This window comes from Phyllobates terribilis, unplaced genomic scaffold, assembly GCF_046119375.1.
Source record: "Phyllobates terribilis strain yellow unplaced genomic scaffold, ASM4611937v1 Scaffold_11__3_contigs__length_659146591, whole genome shotgun sequence".
Classification (NCBI taxonomy): domain Eukaryota; kingdom Metazoa; phylum Chordata; class Amphibia; order Anura; family Dendrobatidae; genus Phyllobates; species Phyllobates terribilis.
In genome coordinates this window covers 567,368,259-567,381,398 of record NW_027362771.1, presented here as the reverse complement: position 1 = coordinate 567,381,398, position 13,140 = coordinate 567,368,259, and the positions used below count along the sequence as shown (strand labels likewise).

The following is a 13,140-nucleotide window of genomic DNA, read 5'->3' as shown; positions in this document are numbered from 1 at the left end:
AGGACCCGGACGGGTCTGAATCCAAAGAAGGAGCAGGAGGACGCCGTCGTTAAAGTACGGTAAAGAGACTGTAAATAGTTACCCATCGGGGTACAGTGAACTGTTGCTGCTTTAAATATGTCCCCGTTGGGACAAGAGTGAACTGTTAACCCGTGTGTCCCTATTCCCATTACCTGGCCGAGGACTGAGAGCGGCCATATTCCCCCTGTATATAGTTGCGCTTTCTAAGGCGCCCTCTACTGGTTTTATAGGAAAACCGTGTTTCTAAAGGAGACTGTCGCACTTTTCCCGGTCACAAGTTGCACCGTGGCCGGAGGAGCAAGAGTGTTTACAAGGATGTTATTTATGAAAAGTTTTATATGAAAAGTTTTATTGCTGATAATATATGTGATGTTTTATATGTTTATGTTTATGAAAAAAAATTGTATGTTTTGGATGTTTTTTATATCTTACAGCCCGAGGACGTGCTGTGATTTACCAGGGGGGAATGTAGCACCCTGAGGATTCGGCTGCTACAGGGGTATTACACCTCAAGCCAGAGGTGTGGTATTCCACTCCCGGGTAAGGATGGAGTGTGGAACTGAGCTCAGTAGGCTGCATGCACTACACACATCCCATTTCCAGGGGACAGACCAATGGTACTCCCACTAGAGAAATGTGCAGGTACGACAGTGTCTGTCCCTGGCTGGAGTGGGAGGGGGGTGGAACATCCCAGTAGTGTAGGGGCAGATAGGGGGAGCAGTCTGGGTAATGCTAGGAGCTCATTGGGTGCTGGTCACCTGAGCTCACACATAGAGGGAGTATATAAGGTGGGAACCATCTTAGAACAGGGTCTTTTGTAGAGGTTTGGTCTGAAAGTCAACAGCCAGTCTTTTGTAGAGGTTTGGTCAGACAAGCAGAGCAGCTCAGCCAGCTCCAAGGCCAAGAGAGTGAGAGAGAGGAGAAAAGAAGGACCCAGAGGGGGAGAAGAGGGAACTCCAAGAACCCAAAATTAGACCAGAGGGTGAAGAGTTGGCACAAGGGTACCGGATCCCAAGCTGGTGGAGGGCATTAATCCTTAGCCAGAGACCGGAGGTCGTGGGCAGGATCTGCCACGACCACCCACTAAATCCACCCGGAAGGCAAACCAAGAATAGGGTCAGGGAACCCAGAGACAAGGGTTTTACCAACAAGAGGCCCGAGGGAGCCGGACATAGGTGGATCCCTGGTGGGGAAGGCCAGAGAGAAGGACAAGTCAGAAAGGGAGCTCAGGACCACGCTCCAGAATCACCTGGGGGTTGGCCGAGTCCAGGACCTGGTGGACGCAGCACGGCTCGGGTGGTCACTCAAGGCCGGAGTGACCAACACAAAAGCAGTAAGTAAAAACCCTGAACTGCACAGCCCGACTCTGAGTTTCATTACCATCCTCACTGCACCTCCACAACCACCATCCTCTGCAACTGACCCCCTGAGGCTATACCCCTCCCGTTGGGGGTTATACTACCTGAGCTGCACACACACCACCAGCCTCAGCGGACCCTGCTGCAGCGGCGGCCGTAGTGACCGCAAATCAACGGGTGGCGTAGTCGACACTAAAGAACATCCAGTAACATCTGTAGGACTGCCACACACTGAGCTTGACACCCTGGGCACGGACAGGGTCACCGCCACTCGGAGACTACAACCCCCACCTGATCCGGCTCCGGGTAATCCCCCAAACAACACTGGCCCAGGGGGCGCGTCATAAGCTCTTCAGCGGACACCAGTTCGGGTCAGATGAGGGTTCGTTCGGCCCCAGTGTCCTTGAGGCCTACAGTGACAGTGTCCCCCACAGTGACAGACTGCAAGTTTTCACAGGCCCTCCCAACCGGCCCACCCACCAAAAGAACTGATGCACTAGGCCCTGGGGCCTTGGATGGGGGGTTCTTCCTCTGCTTCTCTGGGCAAGTGGCGCTGAGATGACCAGTCTGGTTGCAGAAATAACACTTGCGGGCATCAGATGCAGGCCGGGCGTTGGTAACGGGGACAAGGCCCCAAGAAGGTCGGCTGGCAGGGGCAGGGATGGTGGTTGATGGTTTACCCCCTTTCCAGCTGGCGACGACCGGCTTCCGCACCTCCGGTTGGCCTTGTAGGTGTCTGCGATCTGCGCTGCTTTATTGGCATCTGGTGGCTTCCGATCCATCACGAACTGCCGTACCTCAGTCGGACACAGATGCAGGAACTGGTCTTTCACCATCAGGTCCTTTAGCTGCTCAAAGGTGGTCACTGACAGTCCTTGGATCCACTGCTCAAAGTTGGTTCTGAGCCCATGCACCACATTGCTGTAACTGTTGTGCGGTCCACGTTGGAGGTTCCGGAACTTTTTACGGTACACCTCAGGAGTCAGCTGGAACCTCTGGATTAGGGCCTGCTTAATGGCATCATAGTTCCCATCTAGGCCCTGAGGAAGAGCCACAAACACATCCAGGGCTTTGCCTTACTGCTCTGCAGTTATGTACCGGGCCCACTGGTCCACAGGCAGCTGGTTCTGTCTGCAAGTCTTTTCAAAACCCCTCAGAAAGGTGTCGAGGTCGCCGTCCTTTTCCATCACAGGAAAATGCTCTGGACGGGGTTTAAATAGGGTCACATTGTTGGTCTCACCGTTTAGTGAGGTGGATGGTGAGATCCCGAGTTGGGCCATCTGCAGTTCATGGGCCCTCTGAGCTTGGGCCTGCCGCTCGGCTCGCTTTGCCGCTCGCTCGGCTCGGGCCTCCGCTCGCCACTCGGCAGCCTCCTGGTGCTGCTGAATTACTTTCAGCTGTCCTTCATGATCCTCTGCAGGAAGTTGCTGTAGAGCCATCTGCAGATAGGGGTCCATGCTGCCCTGGTCGCTGACACGGCGTGCGTCTACAGGTGGGACCCCTGCAGCAGTACTGTCCATATCTCGGCTGACCCCTGGCCCTGCTGAGGTCTGGAGAAGGGCTTGCTCGGCCTCCAGTTGCGCCAGTGCTGCAGCCATTTGTTCTTTGTTTTTGCCGAGGGGGTCAATGCCTTTGGTTATACATATTCCAATAAGAGTGTCCTTTTTCTGCTGGCTGTACCAGAGCTCCCCAACTATGACCATGATCACCAAAATATCAATAGAAAAGAAAAAACGAAGAAGGATAGGGGTAACTACTACACATACAGTATTGTCTCAGATCTAATAAACACTGAGTTCGATCTTCAAAACATTTGTGCAGGGTCCAGGTAAGAACCGTGCAAGTTTTTAGTGGGAGGAATGATTGCTCAAACCAGATCACTAATGTCCTATGATCCCACCGTTTGCCACCAATTGTCCGGAAAACTTGGTCAGACCTTGCAGCCCTCTGGCGCCCCCTTATCCTGCTGGTCAAACACTGTATTGACTGAGGATAAGCAACAGGGCGCAGCTGCTCTCATTTATGTCGACTATTGTGGCACGTGATGTGACAGGACGTATATATACCACCAGTTCCTTCCAGGAACGTATATATACCTCCATCCAGCCACCCTCAACCACAATATCACATAAATACACCGTATGCTGCCACCACCGATCTCTTAACAGGTGGATCGGGTACCCGTTAGGTAACGTGAATTAGCGGGTGAGGAACGTGTTTGCTCGATATAGGACAAGAAGAACGAAGCTGGTAAATAATACTAATTTACTCCCGAAAGTTGGCAGTGTTTACAAAAGATATACAAGATATTATAAAAGAGACAATTTACATATATGCATAAAACAGTTATTAAAATTTAAGGGGTAACTAATAGCAAAACCTGCGCCTTGAGGTGATGGTCTCAGATGCTGTGGGGGGGGCGGCTCCCCGGAAATTAGGAGTGCTTGCGTCTGACGTCCCTGGGTTGGAATGCGCCAACATGGACGTTCTGGTTTTTAGTAAGGAGGCAAAACACTACGACACACCCATGTTGTTTACCTCACACGGGGGCTCGGTTTTGTGAACCCACCCAGCTGCACAAGACATAAAAATCCTTCATATTCCATATCTTGGTATGGGGGGGCCCCACATCCAAGATGGATACATCATGTTTGCCGTCACCAATATTCACGGAGATTGATATCAAATATGACATTTCTATGACGCTCAGAAGCTCAGAACCCATTTCCTAGGTTTCTTGTGGTTTCCCAGTTATGAAAGATACACCATCATAACTGGAAAAAGGTAAGCATCCCAAAGATGTGGTCCATCTGTTTGTGACAGTCATGTGCATTATTAAACTCGACATTAAAAGTTTGTACAGTTACACAATAGGGCTTTGGAGGGGAAATCCAGTGTAGACCAGTAAGCTTTCTTTTGGCTGAGGTTTATGGCGGTTATAAAAATTCCTTGTTTGGGGGAAGCAAGAGTAGAGTTCTATGGAGGTCCCTTCCAAGTGAACAGGGGGCGGAGATTTAAGACATCTCTGGCTGTCCTTTCAACATTTTTAAAACTAGAACAAAAATACATTTTGTCTGACAGTCCTCATGGACAGTCGTTATAAGCATCTGCACACAATAAAACCCAGAAGTTATCTGATTCTATCATTGAGTATTTTTCATCCTGGTTCCATCCATGCAGATATATTTGTAGGATCTTATAAAATACAATTCAATGATAAGGAAAGAAAAGAACAGAAGGTATAAGTTCAATATTTCTTAAGTTGTTGTATTGAAAGAGTTGTCTGTTCCACTAGATATTGATGGACAAGTCAGATTGGTGGGGGTCCAGCGCCCGACACTCCCACCGATCAGCTGTTTCAGCTCCAGCAGGCACTGAATGTAAATAATGTACTGAGAAGGTACATCACAACATGATGTAGTGGCCATTTACAGGTACTGCAGCTCAGTTTCCATTTAAGAGAACATGAGCTGAACTGCAGTGCCCATAATCGGTCACTACAGTGTATGGAGCTGTGATGCTCCAGCTCAGTAATATGGTTTACATTTGAGTGCCCTTGGTGCTGCTAGATGTTAGATCCTCACAGATATCTAAGTAATATACAACCCCTCTAAAACAAAAAAAAAAACACCTTTTATTGACTACAGTGCTTTTTGCACGTCTGTTGCATAAGAGGCTATACGCAATTAAACCTCCAAAGTCAAAGTTGCATAAAAGTTTTGTAGCTTTATACCAGTTCCGACAAGTTCCACCCCAGTAGTGGTGCGGGGGCATAGTGATGCAATCCCGACAAATTTATCATAATTTATGCTACAAATGTGGTGTAAATTATCCAGAAATGTGAGCCTGGTCACCTGGAGTAACATTTCTGGCAGAGGCTGAACGGCAGTAGTAAGATCTGCCAATTTAAAGATGCCCACGCCACTTAATGGATGTGGCGCATCTTACTCCAGCGCTTCCTTCATTAAAGGGAACCTGACAGCAGATACATGCTACTCAATCCATGGGTATCATGTATCAGACAGTCATATGTATATTATTATTATTAATTTATATAGTGTCATTGATTCCATGGCGCTGTACATAAGAAGGGTTACATACCAAATACAGATATCACTTACAGTAAACAAACTAACAATGATAGAACGGTACGGAGAGAAGAGGACCCTGCCCTTGCGGGCTTACATTCTACAGGATGACTGACTGGATGATTGACAGGATGCCTGACTGACAGGATGACTGACTAACGGGATGACTGATTGATGGGATTACTGATTGACGGGATGACTGTCAAGATGAATGACTGACAAGATGATTGACTAGATGACTGGATGCCTTACAGGATGATTGCATAACTAACAAGATGACTAATTTTAATAAATCTCCATAACTGATCAGGCTTGTGCTTGGCATCAGGTCATGTTCTAGTACCATTGCAGCTACAGGCAGAACAGCCCGGCTAGCTCAGTCGGTAGAGCATGAGACTCTTAATCTCAGGGTCGTGGGTTCGAGCCCCACGTTGGGCGTGTAGTTTTGTTTTGTGGCAATTCCCTTAATATTTTATTTTCTCTTTTTACAATGTTTCATATCCTTGTTGTTTTTGTAATCTTGTGTAAAACTTCAGTTTTGTGAACAGATTATTTTTGCATTTTATGGTGGAATTTTTGCAATGTCATAACTTCATGAACAGTGTCTCTGAGTCAGGCAGAACTCTGAGCTCATGTTGGTCATTGCAGAGTGTCAGCAACAAAACAGCAAAGTTTCCGTAGTGTAGTGGTTATCACGTTCGCCTCACACGCGAAAGGTCCCCGGTTCGAAACCGGGCGGAAACATTTATGTTTATTTTTAATTTTTTAAACTTTCTAAATCATGAGACCTTAATGTTTCTTAGTAATAATCTATTTATTTTTAATCCTTAGGTAGCGTGAATTGAGTTTATTATGATTTATAGACTTTTTTTTAATGTTAATATACACAAAAAGGCCTTCATATTCTATATAGTCGTGGCAAAACGCCAATTGACAAATACATGGCTAATAATTGCCACAAGCCTACTCAACATAAGATATAATAACAGGAGAAACAGAGTACGTATAGGCATAAAAACATAATAACTTTATTAAATAGCAAATATAAAAGCAGCCACTGGAGGTGGCAGCATGGAACAAATAATAGAATTACAAAGTGCAGCACATGGTAATGTATATACGGAGTGTATATACCAGAAGAAATTCCCTCAAAGTGGAGGGAGAAGAAGAGGCAAGCACAAAAAGTACCAATGGTACACACCATACATATGCACAAATCAGCACGGATGCACAGGTGAGTATACAATGACAATATAGATACAAGATATCGCTTACCAAATACAAATGTAGATAAAGGTAATAGGCAGGCCAGGGGCCAGAAGAACTAGGGGTGCCAAGTGGCCCAAAATAGAGCCTCGACGCGCGTTTCGCCCCTTTGCTGAGGGCTTTCTCAAGAGGCATGTGTATAGGAGACCAGGGCCTTTTTAAAGTCTAAAGCATGGTCACATGACCGCATCATAGGTCACGTGGCCGGATGTGAGGGAATGAATAGTGCCGAGCGGCGCATGCGCCGGACGCCGAGCGCCGTCAGCGCGGGCAGCGTCCGTCACCCAGCAACGCGCATAGCGGAATCACAAGATGTGTGCCCCGGAAGTGCGCGGCTGGGGAAGAGGCGGCCGTGCCCGGGCCGAGAACACCGTACCTCCGGCGCATGCGCACCACAAATCAGTCCCCAAAGCATAAGGTTACCACAAATAGAAGGGAGAGAGCACCCACGGGAGATAGACAGGGACCAGAGTAAAGGGGACAACATATATCTCGAATATAATATGGCAACATACAACATAAGATAGTAGATAAAAAAAAAAATTTTTTATTATTATTCTGTATTTTTTCCACTATATTAATTTAACTTTTTCATTTCTGTTCTTATTTTTCTTGGTCCTTTCCTTTCCTGTTGCCAAGATACCACATACAAAGGATAAACACATTTTGACCCACGTGATGACTTAATTGGATCCTATGGGACTGCTGCTATATATGGACATATGGATACCGGCCATACGTCTGACAGAACTGTCTGTCTCCTCACAACTCGTGCATTTTATCTACTATCTTATGTTGTATGTTGCCATATTATATTCGAGATATATGTTGTCCCCTTTACTCTGGTCCCTGTCTATCTCCCGTGGGTGCTCTCTCCCTTCTATTTGTGGTAACCTTATGCTTTGGGGACTGATTTGTGGTGCGCATGCGCCGGAGGTACGGTGTTCTCGGCCCGGGCACGGCCGCCTCTTCCCCAGCCGCGCACTTCCGGGGCACACATCTTGTGCTTCCGCTATTCGCGTTGCTGGGTGACGGACGCTGCCCGCGCTGACGGCGCTTGGCGTCCGGCGCATGCGCCGCTCGGCACTATTCATTCCCTCACATCCGGCCACGTGACCTATGATGCGGTCATGTGACCATGCTTTAGACTTTAAAAAGGCCCTGGTCTCCTATACACTTATGCCTCTTGAGAAAGCCCTCAGCAAAGGGGCGAAACGCGCGTCGAGGCTCTATTTTGGGCCACTTGGCACCCCTAGTTCTTCTGGCCCCTGGCCTGCCTATTACCTTTATCTACATTTGTATTTGGTAAGCGATATCTTGTATCTATATTGTCATTGTATACTCACCTGTGCATCCGTGCTGATTTGTGCATATGTATGGTGTGTACCATTGGTACTTTTTGTGCTTGCCTCTTCTTCTCCCTCCACTTTGAGGGAATTTCTTCTGGTATATACACTCCGTATATACATTACCATGTGCTGCACTTTGTAATTCTATTATTTGTTCCATGCTGCCACCTCCAGTGGCTGCTTTTATATTTGCTATTTAATAAAGTTATTATGTTTTTATGCCTATACGTACTCTGTTTCTCCTGTTATTATATTTTTTTTAATGTTATAGCAGTAATGTTAAATGTATTTTGATAATATGAAGACAGAGGGTAACAGGAAAATGTAAAAACAAAGAGAAAAAAGGCCAAATTAGGATCTAATAGGACAATAAAAACTTCTTAAAACTTCAGATTTGCTTTCACATGGTTAACATTACAATGACAATACAAACATGGGCTGTTCAGCTGTTGATGTCACTACATATAGCTACAGCACAAGATTGGAGAGCAGCTTCCCTGGTGGTCTAGTGGTTAGGATTCGGCGCTCTCACCGCCGCGGCCCGGGTTCGATTCCCGGTCAGGGAATAGATAATTTTTATTTTTAGAATTTATTTACATTTTTTTTTCTAACCTGGAGTTTATGAGCTTTTATAGACTGTTGCTTTTTACATTGCTCACGTTTAATAAGATTGTGAGGGCACTTTGTCTTCTGCAACTTTATTTTTAGTTCTGGCTGCTAAAGAGGTGTTTCAAGTGACTCATGGGAGCAGAAGACTTTTGCTTTGGGCACTTCTCCTTTAACAGGACCTAATTTTACTATATGGCTTGTACTAATGATTGTTGGTATCAGTCCCCCTTAATATTGGTGGGGAGGGGGTCAAACGCCTGGTATCCCCCACAAAGTCAACTGTTTATCAGCTTCAGCAGCCACTAGATGTGAAGAGTGTACGGTGCAGGATCAGTGACTGAAGCGTGGAGCGGCGGCCACTTTTTAAATTTTCTCAATGCAAGCCTATGAGACTTAGGCCACGGCCCCACTATCAGTATTTGTTCAGTATTTTTTTCTCAGGAGTTGGAGCCAAAACCAGGAGTGGGTGATAAATGCAGAATCTATTATATCTTTTCTCTGGTTGTTCCTCACCTGGTTTTGGCTCCCACTCCTGAGGAAAATACTGACCGAATATTGACCAAATACAGAAAGTGGGGCCGTGGCCTTAGAAGGAGGCTCCACTCAGCAGACACTGTGTGGTGCGGCAGATCACAACTGTGTTCACGTGACGCAGGAGCGCCGCTGAAAATGGCAGAGGATGGCGACTAAGTAAGTATTGCGACACACTCTCTGCTAATAGATGGGAAAATAAAAAAATCGAAGCGCCCCTTTAGAGTGCATTTATCACTCAAAATAATACCTCTTTATGCACTACATATAAAGGTGCCCAGTCTACAAGCACACTCCAGTACTGCCCTCTACAGATCAATGCCACCTATCATGGACAGGCCATCAATACATTCGATTTAGCACACAGAAGCGTGATCAATCACAGTTGTGTGCCTGCCTAAAAAGAGGGAAACATCACAAAACAGCGACCAGACAAAGTCCAAAGTAACTCCACCCACCTCATTAAAGTGATGGGTTTATCGGGGTTTCATCACGTCTTTTTTGGAATATAGCACCCAGCAAAATTTGCGCTACAAAAGACAAATGGCTCTCCTTCCTTCTGAGCCCTGCCGTGCGCCCAAACAGTAGTTTTCACCAACATATGAGATATTTCCGTGTACAGGAAAAATGGCTTAAAAATTGTGGGATCCATTACCCCTTGTGAAAATGAAAAAATTGCAGCTAATTTAACATTTTAGTAGAAAAAAAAAACTTTCTTCTGGATCCTTTTCAGAGCAGTGACATGCAGTTTCTTTTTTCCACCAGGCGTTTTTCAAAATGTCTTCAGGGGAAAAAAAAGCTGAAAAAAACGCCTCATATGAACAGCAAAGCAGATTTCCCAAAGAAATTAACTGGAAGAGTTTTTTCAACAGTTTGTTTTTTGAAGCAGTTTTTATGGAGGATTTTGGAGAGGATCGCTCTGTGTACACATAGCTTAACTCCTCTGTATACCCCTCATCCTCTCTAATTCTCCCTCACATTCCGCATCTTACTTTATTTCTCAAGTCTTTTCCCCAATGTCTCCCCTTCTGTTTTATACAGTTTTTTAACCCTTCTCTTGCAACCATGAATAAAACAGTTGGGAGAAACAGATCCGGCATTATTCCAGTGCTACACACTAGATTTTAATTTGTGGTGTATGGAGGCTGCATGGTCACGGGCACTGTTTTCATCTTCATCTTTACTTGTAAGTGTCCCACAAATTGGATATTTCAGAGGAAGCATCAGTAAGGTACACATGGCTCCCAATCGTCCCGTTTTTTTTGTGAAACTGTCCAGATTTGAGGGCTCAGTCCTGCGTCCCGTCATGACTCAGCTGTCCTCCCGGCGTCTATACATTCTGGTTGGGAGCTATGCATTCTGGCTGTGGAGAGTGGTGGGGGTTGCGGTGGTGGAGCAGCGGGCACAGGTAGTAGCCAGCAGCTGCCACGTGTGCCTGCTGCTAAAGGAAATTAATATTCACTCTTCTATACGCCTATAGGAGTGGAGAGGAGTGAATATTCAGTCTCTTTAATAGCACACACTGTAGCCGCAGCTGCCCGCTTCCTGCTGCGGCTCAGCAAACCTCTGTGCCCGCTATTACAGAGTATGAATATTCACTCTTCTTCACTCCCATGGGCGTGGAGAAGAGTGAATATTCATTCTATTTAATAGCCAGCACACAGGATCGCTGAGCCGCTGCTGACACTGCGCGCTATTAAAGATAATGACTATACACTTCTCCATGCCCATAGTCCCAGCATGGAGAGGAGTGAATATCCCCGCAGCTCAGGTAGCAGGTAGCACTGACCTGGATGCTGGACCAGAGACCTGGGAGTCCATCTGCTCATCTCTGGTCCCAACTGTCCCAGATACAGCGGACAGTCCTGGATTTGAGTCTGCACCCTGCAGTCTCGGGCATCTGCTGAATGCCCCTTTATTACCAGCGCCCCTCTGACAACTCCTCCTGGCAGGGGAGAAAGAAATGGTAAATAGGCGTGGATTGGGGTGTGACCAGGGTCGTGGCAAAAAATTTGCCACGTCTCACGACACGCAACACATGACCTATCCCTTTTTTTCTTCTTCAAAAGTTGAGGGTATGGGTACATACACTACATGGAGTTCTGGTTTCTCATTCAGCCCCATTGTCCCCCGTGTATGAATCCATCCCCATGCCCGTCAGCCCAGTGTATAACATCCGGCTCCTCACCTGTCAGCCTGTGATATAATATCCGGCCCCTTGCCTCCGGTGTTCCAAAACAGATAGATGCCTCTTAGGCTGCGTGCCCACTATGAGTTTTTCAAGTGTTTTTGCCGCGGAATTTCCTCAGCGAAAACGCTTAAGAAACGCTTGGTAATACATGCAACATGGTCCCCAATGATAATCCGCATGTGCTGTGCATGTCCATTAATTTTGCGTAATTGCCGCCATTGACTTGCATTGAAACGCATATTATCCGTGTCAGCACATTTGCACACACGGATAATATGCGTTTCTATGTGCGGATGGTACCCGGGTTTGGAGACGAGAAGACTCTCCTCCAGACCCGGGTACCACAGAACCTGTTAAAAAAAGAATTTAAAATAAAAAATAAAGATTATACTTACCTTCCGATGTTCCCTGGTCTCCTGAGCGATGCGTCCGGTCTATTGTATGGGTCACGGTGGTGTGAGGACCTGCCATGACGTAATTTATTTAGTCACGTGACAGGTCACGCGACCACTGACGTCGGCGGCCTCGTGACCTGCCACATGACTCAATGACGTCATTGCAGGTCCTTTCACACCACCGCGACCCATACAACAGACCGGACGGAGCGAAGAAAATACCGGGGGACATCGGAAGGTAAGTATAATCTTTATTTTTTACCATTTTTATTCTTTTTTTTAACTATTACTTGGTCACACTATATAAATCCATGCCGGTTGCATGGATTTATATATAGTGTGACCAAGTTGTCAAGCACTTTCCAAGTGATGCTAAAATCGCTTGGAAAAGCGCTTGATAACCCACATGCAGAAATGCATGCAAAAACGCTTGACAAACGCTTCTACCTGGCGGGAAAAACGCTGTAAAATCCGCATGCATTTTTCCTGCCAGGGAGAAGCGGAAAAAATATGCAGCATTTCTGCATCGTGGGCACATAGCCTTAATACTTTTTTTTTTTTAAATGTCAAGGTCAGAGAATGAAGGGTGCTGTGAAGAGTCACAAGTCTGCAGTCATACATAGTGACTGCAGACTTGAGCGTGAAGCTAGACAACCCTTTGAATGTGCATAACCTACTCAAATACAAGTAAAATAAATATCTTGACCAAGTTCAGACACATCACTTAAAAGCATCAGCCGGTGCCTGGCTAGCTCAGTCGGTAGAGCATGAGACTCTTAATCTCAGGGTCGTGGGTTCGAGCACCACGTTGGGCGACAGTAATTTTTTTCCTAAAACGCCTTTCCTTGTATTGAGCACTGAAAATAGGTTTTCTTTATTCCAACCACAACCTTTATTCCAACCACAACCTATAATTTTTTTTGCACTGAATATAATTTATTTTATGCATATCATAGATGAAGGAAAATGGCAAGTTTATCATTTTGAGACAAAGTAACAAGAAATATAATTGACATATAAACTAAATGGGCACAATTCCTAAAAAAAATGCTGATATATTTCTAGATAAAGATATGACTCATAATTCCTAAAATTTCTGTAAAATAATCTAAAAGTAAAAATACACGCAAAAAAAAAATCAGTCGTCCCTGGGTGGGCTCGAACCACCAACCTTTCGGTTAACAGCCGAACGCGCTAACCGATTGCGCCACAGAGACTACTACTGTATGTGAGGCTCCCAGTGCTGGGGATTCTCCGTCTCCTGCACAGACACCTGAATGGCTGCAGCGGTTTCTTGATACATGACCCAGTTTCCAGCTCCTGCCCACAGAG

The 13,140-nt window shown here is 46.0% G+C and overlaps 5 non-coding genes across 5 annotated transcripts; 4 read left to right on the top strand and 1 right to left on the bottom strand.

Annotated features, from left to right (window-relative positions):
- The first annotated feature begins 5,832 nt into the window (after window positions 1-5,832).
- TRNAK-CUU (transfer RNA lysine (anticodon CUU)) lies at window positions 5,833-5,905 on the top strand. The gene has a single exon. It is a non-coding gene; the product is annotated as a tRNA-Lys (tRNA).
- Window positions 5,906-6,138: 233 nt separating this feature from the next.
- Window positions 6,139-6,211, top strand: TRNAV-CAC (transfer RNA valine (anticodon CAC)). Its single transcript has one exon. It is a non-coding gene; the product is annotated as a tRNA-Val (tRNA).
- A 2,365-nt stretch (window positions 6,212-8,576) lies between these two features.
- On the top strand, window positions 8,577-8,648 carry TRNAE-CUC (transfer RNA glutamic acid (anticodon CUC)). Its single transcript has one exon. It is a non-coding gene; the product is annotated as a tRNA-Glu (tRNA).
- A 3,902-nt stretch (window positions 8,649-12,550) lies between these two features.
- Window positions 12,551-12,623, top strand: TRNAK-CUU (transfer RNA lysine (anticodon CUU)). The gene has a single exon. It is a non-coding gene; the product is annotated as a tRNA-Lys (tRNA).
- Window positions 12,624-12,951: 328 nt separating this feature from the next.
- On the bottom strand, window positions 12,952-13,025 carry TRNAN-GUU (transfer RNA asparagine (anticodon GUU)). Its single transcript has one exon. It is a non-coding gene; the product is annotated as a tRNA-Asn (tRNA).
- Between the last annotated feature and the right edge of the window lie 115 nt (window positions 13,026-13,140).